Raw genomic sequence first — 13,644 nt, 5'->3', positions numbered from 1 at the left:
AGGTGGAGCAGAGGACAGCTGAAGCCCATGCTAGTTCCTGGTGTAAGTTAAAGCAGCCTCAGGGCTGCTCTTACACACAGCTGTCTGTGGCCTTGAGGGGTCGTTCTGGCAGGGGGATTGCTCGGGCATAGAGATGCCCTGGCCTTGCCCACTTCCCCTTGGCCAGGCCCCCTACATTGGAAAGGGAGAGTGGAGTAGGCGATAGTACACTGGCTGTATGCCACCCACAGATTCACTTATCCTAGGGTATCTCCATTAACCAGTTAAGCCTTCATTATGGCTGCTTTATGACACCAGATGCAGTGCAAAGCAGCCATAAGGAGGCAGAGGACTGGGCCCGGTGTATTTAGTCAGCAGTCCTAAGCTGCCTCCCATGCCTCATTTGTTGCTGAAAGCCCAAACTCCCCACACTTAACTTCCAAATTTTCCAGCTTCTCTCACAGTTATGTGTTGTCAGTACAAACATGTGTAGCATACCGAAACTACACTGAACTGAATTTGAAGCTAAACACCACCAGATGCTACTGTGCTGACTGTATGATTCCTTTTCAATGGAATGGAACAAAACCTTCCACTTTTTAACTGGAATGAAGCTGCCACAGAAAGTCAAAGGGCCTTTCTTGACCACAATACACAAGGCCTTGACTACTCAGGCCTAATCCAGTCACTGTCCCACTGAGTGGTGGCAATTGGATAGGTCCAGCTCACCTTCAGATCACCCCAGGTCCATATTAACAGAGGCAAAACTATGGCAGAGTCCCTCTGGCTGTATGTAGAGAACTTCAAAATATCTGGCTTGCCATGCTTGCATTTCCCAATCTGACAAGCCATACTGCCCACTGCTCTCTGACATGGGCAATAATTTGATGATGGTTGGTTGGTTAAGGAGGAGACACTTGTTTATTATTTATGTGAATTGACCCACTGCCATTAACCTGGTGCTTCAACAGCCTTTGTTGATAAACCTTGTGCTGAGTGATTGCCCCTAGCACCAATTCTCACTCCCTCCACATTCAACACCATCTGACAAACAAAAAGGAAATGTGCTATGGTTGGTATTAACAAATATTTAACTTTTACACAGTAAGTTGTGTTGTAGATTATCTACACATCTGAGGAGAGATGGCAGACTGTGCACAACAGTCCAGAGGTACATGCTGGAAACAGCAAAAACAAGAAAAACTCTGACTAGAGGTGGGGAAGCAACCTCCTTCCCCTCTGTGGTTGAGATTTCAGGAGACAACCCTTTCATAATATAGCAAAATTGGGAATCCTGTGACGTTCTCTACCTAACAATGGACACTTGGGGGATACAGGGCAGAAGGATACATAGTGGAGACAGACTCCCCTTTGGATTCGGACAGAGAGAAGACGGTGGGTGAAAACAGCCCACCTAATCAGGGACAGATGTGGCACTCTCCAAATCAGTGAAAGAGGGGAACTGTGGGGGTTAGACATGAGGAATGTGCTACCTAATGAGGTGGATGACCTTAAAAGGTGTAACCATAACTTTGGCAGCACACGGAGAAGATGTAAAAAACATCCATTCTCTGTTTTCTCTGCTGCACCCACATCCTTCCACATACCCCTGTTTTTCAGAAATGCTCCTGGCATGAGCGTGCTCAACCAAAATAACTTTCAAACTGCCCTTTAACCTCCTTTCCAAAGAACAGCAGCTGAGAGTGTCAGAGCAGACAAAGCTGACGCTTACAACAACCAGAAAAAGAAAGCTGTGGGTAAAGAAAGAGCTAGGCTATAATAGCTCCTGCATTGCAATAGCTACCGTGTTTGTCTCTTTATTCCCAAATTACTCTGCTCATAGATATAGATTTCCACCCTGCCAAGCGCTACTGCTGCTGCTGGAAGCCAAAGAGTGGGAAATCTAGTCTTTAGTATTGAAACCAAACATTGAACTTAAATAACAATTGGAAACACGAAAGAAACAGATAATGGGCCCAATCCTGCAAACTAAGATATGAGTAATTCTACATAAGTGCGCAGCCCCATTAAATTCCTCATGTGAGTAAAGTTACTCAAGTGGATTTTGAGGATCAGGACTTATATTTGTAACCACCATCATGCCAAATAAACCCCTTAGAATTTAAAACAGTCCAGTAGACATAAGGGAGGTAAAATCCTCCTGACTTGTATAATGGTTTATTACAAGCACCAGAGACCTTCCTGTTGGAGGGAACACAATAGCAAGGAAAGGGTAATGAACGAATTACAGCTATCAAATACATTGGATACCTTTTTCTTTTACTATATGCTAATTTCCATATTTTATTTCTGTCTCTGTTCCCCTGGGAGCTAATCTATCCTCCAGGAAGATGTTTCCTTAATACTTTGGTTTCTTTTCTTTTGAAAAGCCTTTGTAAGCTGCCAATATGCAGAACTGAAGAGTCCATGTACATAAAACTTTGACTAAATACCAGTAAATATCTGGGGCTTAAACTGACAAGTTTCTTTCATCGGGTTCCCAAATTTTCCTGCAAAATTCTGTGGATATTGCTTGTGAAAAGGAACATTTGGATTCATTTTTTGCGGTTTCCTCTCAGTGGGGAAAGTGGAATACACAATACAACTGTCAATGTTTTCTGTGTTTTCCATATTTTTTAGACATTCTTTTAAAAGAAAAGTGCCCAGAAACTGGGCTAACTGATAAGATGGAGTAGCTGACAGCAGGCTCACCCGTTAGCATTGGATGTGCCTCTGTAGATGCCTGTGGAGTACTTGTTCATGTTCAAAAAATGTTCTTGTCTAAACTCCAGTAAATAGAACTGGTGACCTTAGATTATCTCAGTTTTTCCACACTAGATGTCTCAAACCCAACATGATTACCTCATGGGAGAAATTAAGATCAGTTAAAAAAATTGTTTGACTCTTGAACTTTGGTGATCTATGATAGCCATGTCAAATTTAATTCCCCTCCCCTGTGATCATCAGAACATGGTGAATGAATGAATGCATCAATTTTCAGGATTGTAGCTCAAAGGGGCACTTCAGATGTAAAATCCAATAAAAGAGACTGATGACCTTATGGTGACCTTTGATCAAGGTTCAAATTTGGGATTTCTCCCCTTGTACTCAAGTGCCCCTAATGAACAAGTATATCAAGACTCTAGCTCAATGGGAACATGGAAATTAAGTCAGTCAGTCAGTTAATCACTCCATTATAAGCATCTGTATTATATTAGATGTCAGAACTGGAGATAAGTCAAAACCATAAACTTCATTCAGAACCCCTTTGCATTTTTGTGGGGCTGGTCCAATTCACATTCATGAATCCCAGGTGAGCTCTGTGAGTTTGGCCGCTGGTTTTATCCAAAACTGGTTTGGATGATGCTGAAATCTTGGGAAAAAAAACATTTTTGTGAGATTTGGTTTCCGAATAGCAGAAATCTCACAAGATCAGTTGTTCTCTTTAGATTTCCAGTATCTAGAGCCAAAAATCTCATAAAATCAACTTTCAAAATTTTGGCACCATCCATTTGAACCTGCAGCCTCACCTTAAATCTAATGTGGATCCAGATGCAGATGCCATCTCACCTCTACACAGTACAATCTTTCTGTCATAGAGAAACCAGATTGTATTGGGAGATGTTACACAATAAGCCAGTAAAAACAGTGGAATATTCATCTACAATTAACCAATGAATCTCCAAACTATGCAATGTTTTAAAACCATGGGCAAATTTACAAACATCAGTCCAGATAACTAAACTTTATACTGGAATACCAGACTCCCCTTCTTTCTGAGTAAGATGAGATCACCTGACCTTGTTTGCACTGCATTAAGTTAATAGCTCAGCCAATGGGATAGATGCATTTAGTATTTCTCCCTATTAGTACATCACATTTCAACAAACCATGGAATAATCTTTTATTGTATGTGCTTATTATTTATGTAATGTTGCAACTGTAACAACAAAAACGTAAAAAAATAATAATTAAATATCCCTGCACTTCCAGACCAATTGAGACTTGACATTGGGATGTCATGGAATGATCTTGCAGTTCCACTGAACGAAAATATAAGCCTTTGTCTGCTCCAAGAGATAAACTCAGCAATGCTGTTATATCCTGAACAACATAGTAAATCCAGTGATGCCTGCGGCTCTTTGCTGATTAGTATGTGCACCACAAACAGATCAAAGGCAGGAGACATAGCTGAGGTCCATCCTCTTTATACTCCCTCTATAAAATTAATAGTCACAGAGAGGGAGCAGCATCGTCATATATAAATAAACTCAAACTAGTGAGCTGAACATTCCTGTAAGAATACACTAAGCCTGCAATAACTTTACACGTAGAGGCCTTCTGGGGCTGGGCTTTGAAAGCAGGACCTCTTAGTATCAGCAAAAAGAAAGCTAGAGTCCTCAGATGCAGCAGACTTTTGTAATACTGTGTTCTTCCACCACTGGAGAAAGAGGGGATAATAGTGCCTATGGGAGCCATGTAACCCAGGATTATCTATTGTGATTCACTGTAGAGCTTTACCATAGCAAAACAGTAATTCAGCAGAGGGTATAGAGGCACCTACTGAAGATATACGAAAATGAGACGTTTCCCAGTCCTTTTATTTAAGTGCTTGCAGCACATGCCGAGAATGAAAAGCAAATGGACACGACATGCTAGGTCATTTAATGTCACTGTCCCTCCCCTGAGTATCATCCCTCTTTTCTGAACAGGGACACATCCCTGCTTCTCTTCTGATTCCTTAACGTTCCAATTCATGGTAACCTCTTCAGACTTCTCCCTGTCACTAATCTCCCATCTGAAAAAGCAGCACCAGTTGCATGAGCTGCTCAAATAATTTCTGCAGCCTCACCTCTCATGCTGTTCGATAACGTAGTCCCACAAAAACAACAAGGAGTCTGGTGGCACCTTAAAGACTAACAGATTTATTTGGGCATAAGCTTTCGTGAGTAAAAACCTCACTTCTTCGGATGCATAGAGTGAAAGTTACAGATGCAAGCATTATATACTGACACATGGAGAGCAGGGAGTTACTTGGCAAGTGGAGAACCAGTGTTGACAGGGCCAATTCAATCAGGGTGGATGTAGTCCACTCCCAATAATAGATGAGGAGGTGTCAATTCCAGGAGAGGAAAAGCTGCTTCTGTAATGAGCCAGCCACTCCCAGTCCCTATTCAAGCCCAGATTAATGGTGTTGAATTTGCAAATGAATTTTAGTTCTGCTGTTTCTCTTTGAAGTCTGTTTCTGAAGTTTTTTTTGTTCAATGATAGTGACTTTTAAATCTGTAATAGAATGACCAGGGAGATTGAAGTGTTCACTTACTGGCTTGTGTATGTTACCATTCCTGATGTCCGATTTGTGTCCATTTATTCTTTTGTGGAGGGACTGTCCGGTTTGGCCAATGTACATGGCAGAGGGGCATTGCTGGCACATGATGGCACATATAACATTAGTGGATGTGCAGGTGAATGAGCCCTTGATGGTGTGGCTGATGTGGTCCCACAAAGCACCCAGAGATCAAGCTGAGATGATGCAAGCTGCTGCTGCTGCAATTGATACTAAGGTTCAGGACTTCATGCACATAAATCTGTTTTGCCCTTTTCCATGTCTGTCTTTTACCTCCCTTCCCCACTAAGCCCTCACTCACCCTGGTCCATAGCCGTTTATCATTTCAAGTTGCATAGTCATGGATATATTTTGTTTTTTGGTAGCATCTTTCTTACTGGCGCCATGTTATAGGTTGAGAATTATGTTTATAAGAAATCGTCAATGAGGTAGGAAAAACGTAGACTAAGAACAAACAAAGAAGCCTGTCTCTAAGCCACATGAAAGCTATACTGGGTACATAGGCCACTTTCAGATAAACACCTGGGGCCTGACCCAGCAGGGACATGGAAGGGAATGCACTGAGCAGCAGCAGACGACAGCAAGCAGGTCGAGGTGCTGATATGGTTCAATACCTCACAGCCTGTTGATCCACACTGTGCACTCAGGGTTTACTCCTGGGACTGAGCAGGAGTAGTGAAATACCCCCAAAATGTCTGCCACCAACCTCATTAGTGCTCAATGGGTTGTGTTTAGGAATGCATCACTTGGCCAGCCTGCCCACCCGTGGCTACATCCCTTTATGCTCTCTGTCATGTGTGCAGGGTCTAGAGAGTGGGGCTGGGCACTCTGAAGAAGGCTTTCTGCTCTGTGGAAATTTTGCTGTGGAGGAGTGCTGCTGCAAGAGTGAGCTAATCACAAGCCCTGAACTAACTGTCACCCACCACTCTGCTCTATGTAGGTTTTTGGATCAAGCCCCTGGAAAGATTCTCTTCTTCTTCATTGTCATACTGAAAACTTGGGGTAGAGGCTGGCTCATTGGTCGGGCCATAGTGAAACATGCTACCATCTCCAGTGCTGCCATTCTCTGCTAGGTTCTAGAAATACTGTGGAGCCATCTCCCACATGCCTCCACACTGTCACCAGCCTATTCCTTGGCTAGAAGGCTGTCACGAAGATATCGGGCTCTGAGGGTGGGGAAGGAGGAGGAGGGTCAAACACAGTCAGTGTTCTGACATGGACAAAAGTTTGGAAGCTTTGTTTTCTTCCCCATTGATGTTTTTGAACTGGATGCCATAGGGACAATTTCTATCCAGCCATTCTTTTATCTAGATGTGAAGAAGCCAGTTGCACTATTTATGATGCATAAGACTTACCCAAATCAGTTGAAAGCATAAGGGCAAGAGTCTGCAGAAACCATTTTGTGCTGGGAGGAACTGTTGACAATAATATATATTAACAGAAAAACCAGTGTGCCTCACTACATTTTCTGAGGAGGACAGCATGACCTACAGGTTCAAAGTAAGAATTGCCACCTTTAACACATTGTCTAGCAGAGCAATGCGCCACTTTGCCACATCGCAAAAGCCCAATACTGATGCAATGCGGCATTACCACAATGTGATGTTTTGGAATGTAACAATGGGAAATCTGGGCAATCCTGTAACACTTGTCATGGGTAGTAAATCTACAGTATGTTCTCACAGGTATTTTAGGATTCTGCAGTCCTGGTGAAACTGAGGCACTAGCTCAGAAGAAAAGATTCGATTTACTCCTTGATGGACCATATCTCATTGGGCCTGGATTCCTGAGGAGCAAAGCCAACAGTAAACTCCACAAAACTCTCTCAGAATTGAAACCCTCAAACCAGTGTAGGTGCAAATGAAGCCAATCATTTTTTCCATCTCATATTTTCACAGTAGGCTATTTGTGTGAGCCAGAGAAGGTGCTTCAGAAGACAAATTAAATTCCGTCCCTATAGACAAATAGCAAACGAGGAAGAAATCCATGACTAGCAGGAGGTGGGAGGTGAAGGTGAGAGATCACTCAAACAGACAATCACACATTCATAACAATTAAACCCAGTTAGAATGAAGTGCAAAGAGCTCCCTGACGAGGACCACCAAGCTTGTGCCTCTGTCTCTTCATAGCAGGAGCCCTATAGTTATTACCTCCCTGAGTTCCTTTCTTTTGAGTTGAATCCCCTTGTTTGCTTTTATTGATTTTCACTTTAAGAGGATGTTTTGCTTGTACTGTATTTGAATGTCACTTTATTATGGTGTATGAGGCCTGAGTGACTTGGTGTGTGGTGGTGAGGGGCACTTCCTTGTTGCCAGCAGCCCTCCAGGCTGCTCCAGGCAGTGACAGGACTGCTTTGGAAGCACCTCTTCTATTCAGCACTTTTGCTGCAAGGTGCTGTAGAAATGTAAGTTATTGCCATTGCTGTTATCCAGCGGCAGTGCTTGCAGCGTGGGGAGTGGGGGATGATTAGAACAAACATTTCAGGGGTGGATCAGGGGAATGATGCAGCAATTCCCAACAAAGATGAGACTGCAGATCGCTTTTTAAAATAATGAACTTTGAAAAAACAGAGTCATTATAGGTAGCCTATGGTCTTCTAAGGCACATGTGACATGTCAATTACCTCACCTGCCTCTACCCTTCCCAACAGCCCTAATTCTTACACAGATAGAAGCTGCCCTCAGAGGAGCTTTCTCTCTCTCTCTATTTGTATATGTGGTGGTGACATCCATGTCATGAACTGCAGAAACATGCTATAAATGTTCTGATTTTGTACAGCACAATGCACATTGATGGTGCTATATGATGATAATTTAAAAAATATTGAATTCCTCATAAACCTTTGACGGCTTCCCCTGCTCTGTGCTCACTAATCGGTCTCCATTGGGGCCACTCCTAACATTCCAAATTTCTCAGCATCTTCAAATGCCTTTTTAAAAATGAAACAGACAAACGGCTCTGTATTCTCCTCTCCCCCCAAAAAGATAAAGTGTCCCCCCCCCAAAATTACAGCATCGGGACAGGCAGTATTCAACTCTGTCCCAGTGAATGCTCAAAGGTCCAATATGTTGTGATGCATCAGGGTTAGAAACAAGAGCTTTATATCATTAGGAAGAGGAAACCCTAATTTTATAACAGGATATGCCAGTACCGCACTTCTTTCTAGCCTGGAAGGCCCCAAATCCCAAGATATCAGCTCTTAAAAACTTGGCATTATTACAGTGAATTCCAATGGTCTGAAATATTCTACTGGTACCAAAAATATTCCCTGTCTTTAGAAATGGAAAGTTTGTCAGAACTGTGTTTAAACAGTCTTTTAAACCAGTGGAACCTTTTAAGGGTCCCCACTGATGTATGGAGAAGAGGCAATTTTTAAAGGTGTCTAAAATGTTATCCCTTATAGTTTTTCTCTCCCACTGAGGTCTGGATAGCTGGACTAAGGCAGACTAGCCTTAGTTAACATAAAAAAGAGGGGGAGGGGAATAAGTTTTTAAAACTTTCTCAAATGTTTTTGTACTACGGTTTTTCTGTAATTGACGTGACATACCCAGAATACATGACTGTGATGGGTAGCATAAAGTCTTTATAGTCACTCTTTTGGATTAACCTTCATGAGCTCTTCAAAAAGATGAGAGCAGTAAATGTGTAATGACATCCCTGTGAGGAAATCCAGTCATTTCACAGACCCAGAAGGCCGCCTTAGCAAGTTAGAGACATACAATTACTTCCTGACATTCAGGTCTATGTTAATTGATAACAAGATAGCGGTGTCAAGGCAATTAGTTATGAAATGCTGATTAAAATGTCAGCAGCCCAAAGCTGACCTTGCTCAGTATGGCAGGTGGCTGCTTGTGTGCTGCTTTGCAGTAGTTTAGATTAGAGTTGGGCTCAGTCTGCAGAATTCAGATCCAAATCTGGATTTCAAACACTCCAGAATTTGAGGTTGTTTTGTATCCAGGTGGATTTGGCCTATGTTAAAGATAGTGGCCATTTGCAGAATCCAGTTTGGAATGTAGGTCCAAATTTAGATCAGCTCTTTGCAGGTGCTCCAACTGGTGGAGTCGTTTTGGTCCACTCCTTGTTTCAGGTGGTCCCTTGAATAGGCTTCGCTGTTGTTATAACACTGGGTGCTCCTATGCTCATTTCAGGGCTGGTTCATTCATACAGTTTCACCATATTGCAATTTCCATTGCTACTTATATAACAGAATCACAGCACAAAGCAGTCATCTGCCTACATAGTCAAACTCCCCCCACCTTCAGCAGGGGACAAACTCTGAGCAGAGACTCAGGGGCTCCATCTAGTATAGGAGAATGTGTATTTGGGGGGTGGTGGGAGGAGGTCACCAAATAAATCAGTACTGCGTTGTTCTCTTTCTGATCATGAAAGATGCAGCCTTCTCCCGAGATACACATACTCATTTACACTTCCATTCCCCCTCTGACATGGCTGAACCATCTGTGTTACAGAATACGAGACACTTAGAACTGAGTTATGTTTGTTTTTGCACAAGCAAAACCTGTAGTCCCGCTTCGTGCACCATAACTGTTCCATGTGTTTAAAGAAAGGCCCAAAACATATCCCTTGTTAGGTATTAACTGAATAAGTGGCACAGCGTGAGGTCTAGCACCAGAATGTCATCACACCTTGCACTTGGCTTATAGACCATTGACTTAAATCTCCGTTGACATTTTCTGGCATATAAAGCTCTCCTCTACCTTGCTGCCATCTCTATCTAAATCCCTGCCTTTTTCCTGAGTTTAGTCAGGTGCATTCAGCTTATGGACACTTGAAATAGCAAACCAAAACCCAGACTCAAGCTGGCAGGAGAAAGCAGTGCTTTAAGTTTGGATCAGACAGGGGCTAAATGTGCTGGTGACAGGCTTGTTCCTGCCTAGACTGGTAGATGATTCACTACAAAAAAGATTTAAGGTGCAGGCATAAATGGCTTGTTTTTATAAATGAATAGAATTGCAACCTGAACATAACATCTTATCAAAGTTCTTACAGGATATCCAACATGTGAACTAGGAATGGATAATTATAAGAGTCAGCGACTTAGAATTTGTACTCATTAAGGCTCAAAGGAGTTAGACAGTCAATCATATTGAATTTCAGAGGGAGTTGGGCACCTAACTCCCATAGGTCTCTTTGAAAATCCCAGCCTAAATCCCTTTGTCTCCCCTATGCTGTCCCTAACATAAAAAACAAGTTGCTGTTCAAACAAGACACCGGTCCAAGGAACAGATCCTGTGAAGAATGTTGGGTAGTATCTATTAAGCTTCACACTGTAGTTTATCTAACACAACATATTCTGCTCCAGGAGTTTAGGTGATGCTCATTCAAAATTCTGGAACTGCATCTGGCCATTTACTTAGAAAATCCATGAAATTCTTCTTCTGGGGAGCTAGATATTATCCTTAGCCTCCAGCCATGCACTGCACAACTCCATAGAATCAGTAACAAACTACAGGAAACTTGGCTAACACACACACAAGTAAATCATGTCCAGGTGAACTAAAAAAAAAAAATTTGTACTTGTCTATGGCTGCAAGTTATGATATCTCTCTCTTGTAGGGCAGTTGTCCAGGTGCAGTAGATAGTTGGAGACTACTGTAGTTAATAATTATATAAAAACGTCTGATGATATGTCCAACTTTCTAAATTTACAACTTTCTAGTGACCTTTTGCTCACATGCCAAGTTACATAAATTCATTCCTGCTTTTCTGTCTTCCATTATCTTAATTACCAATGTGCAACTCTTTGAATATTTACTTTCACACATTAATTTTTAGCCACTTTCTTTTCTAATTCTTGTTGCTTTCTTATCTCACTTTTTAATCTATACGCTACCTTCTTTTCATCCTTCCCAATATATTTTGCATTTTATTTTTCTAACCACAGATCCTGTCACCTAAGCTGGGAGGAGCAAATGAGAGTTGTGTATCCCTGGTCTTTCCTCTCACATCACTGGATACTTGAGTTGTCTCCCAAACACTGTCTCACATCCCTTGTGGATATTAAAATGTATGGGATGGTCTTTCCTTTAACTGAGCTCATGTCTGGCCACCAGACAGAGCAGAGCTGAAATTGCAGCTCTCTTGTCAATTTTCTTGTGAGGACACCTGTGATGGCGCTTCTGTTTGGTCACTGTATCTTCAGAACCGGCAAGGTCACATTCAGGCATAGACACTATAGGCCTTTGCCTAAGGCCCCAGCTCCTGGAATCACATGATGAAATTAGAATCTTAGCTTTCATTTTCAAACGGTAGGTTTCTAGTCCTCATCGGATGTAAAGAAAGCTTGAAAATGTGATCCTGGGAGCTACCTCTCGGGGCAGAAGTACTGCCTGGTCTCCCACAGTCATTACACTTGCTGTGGTTTCTAGGAACCTTTCTTGACCCATGCACACTCCTTCTATGGAGTCGCCTGCTCATCTGAAGTTTATTACCTCCCATTTGTTTATTGGCCATATGCCTCAGTTTCTTTAGGGTGCCTGTATAACAAATTTGATTAAAAGATTAAGTGCACAATATTGATTAATTATTCTAAACCTAAATCATTCATTAATAAGTTTTGAATCTCTGGGTTCTATTGTCCTGCTATACATACTTTGGCTAGCCATTGGTGCACCTGTGTAAGCCCTTTATCCAAGAGCAACTGGCCTATGCATATGGTAACAAACCCTGGAAGTGACTGATTGGAAAAGAGGAATTTGTAGTTTTCTTTACATAGATCAAATTGTGGATATTCATTGAATACTCTGCTTGAACACTGCAGCTCCCACACCAGACTCACCAGGTGTTGCATTTTACAGAGAGAGTACGAGTGCTATAGGAAACTGAAAGGCAAAACCAAAATTAAAAGAACAGCCATTTCTGCATTTAACTTGGCCTTGGAAACACCAGTGTTTCCTCCTAGTCTCAGTCACACTGTTGCATCTTTGAACAAATCCATGGTATTAGCCAAGCTCCATTAAAGTCTTCATGATTTATCCATTTTCTTAATAGCCAGGAAGCTGGGCAAATCTATAAAGGCCTTGGCTTTGTGTTAGGCCAAAGGGTGTTTCTTAACTAAGTCCCAAGAGGTTCTTTGTTAATCTAAGAAATAAGGGAGAGCAACGAAGATGTAAGAGGGTGGGATGTTTCTTTCTTTTTTCTTTTCTTTTTATTTTTTTGCGGTTGGGGAAAATTTAGGAGAAAATCAACACAGAGAGCTACTCTCCTCATTTCATACACAGCAAAACAAATGGGGAAGAGTTCCCAAAGGAGGAGAGGGACATTAAGGTTAAAAGGAAACTTCCCCCAAGTCATGAGGAAAAAAATAAGTGTAAATCTCAGAAATCCCTCCAACAAACACACAATAAAAGGATGCCATGAATATTTTCCATAATGCCATACTTCCAAGACCCACGGCTTTTACAAATGAGAGCAGTAACAAATAGAGACAAAGGGGGTGTCTCTCCAAGAAAAGTAGAGTGCTCTGTCAGAAGACAGTGCGATATATCTATGGAGGGATTTACAATAGCTTGGGAAGGAGATGGGGGAGACATATTAGCTTTTAGCTCAGAGTCTCTTTTGTAAAGATTCCAGGCTTAGGTCTATAGGGATGGAAAATGTATTAAATGTGTCAAATGCACAAGTATGTGTGTGCACTTCTCTGAAAAGAAAGCAATTGCCTGTAGTGGGAGGGAAAGGAGAGCTCCTTGGAGGAAGTGATAATCCAGCACTCAGACAAACTTTTAAAAAACAAAATTACACCGTATACTGAGCATGGACATTCAGCAGGCCAAATGACATATTACATGGCGTTAGGTGGTAAGCCCCCGGGTGCAAAGGTTGTTCCTTACTCTCTGCCTTGTGCAGCACTGGGCACATGCTCAATAAAGATAAGAATCAGTACAAATAAAAATAATAATAATGAAATAATAAATCAGGGAAGAGATTTTCAGGTGATGCCTTGCACAAGATGACAGTCACTTAGTGATGCTCCCCACGTGAGGGCACTGAAAGTGTCCTGTATGCTCTTTTTTTAATGTTTTAATGTCGCAGTAGCAGAACCTGAACCTGTGGGAAGAACTGGTCCAACTGATGATGCCAGCAGAAGACAGAAACAGAATCTAATAAGTGCAGGGGTTGGGTGGAGGTAGAGGGGGGCGCCGGGAAAGGTTACAGGTTTGAAAGGCAGCATGCTCGTGAGTCAGTCACTCATCCTGCATTCCTTAGGGAGCAGGTAATTGCAGCAGTAGCTAACATTAGACTCCATTGGGATTTCCATTTCCTTTAGGATTCATATATAAATTCCAAGTCTCTATATT

The sequence above is a fragment of the Malaclemys terrapin genome, chromosome 7 (assembly GCF_027887155.1).
Source record: "Malaclemys terrapin pileata isolate rMalTer1 chromosome 7, rMalTer1.hap1, whole genome shotgun sequence".
NCBI lineage: Eukaryota > Metazoa > Chordata > Testudines > Emydidae > Malaclemys > Malaclemys terrapin.
The sequence above is the reverse complement of the archived record's forward strand: the minus strand, read 5'-3'. Positions refer to the sequence as shown.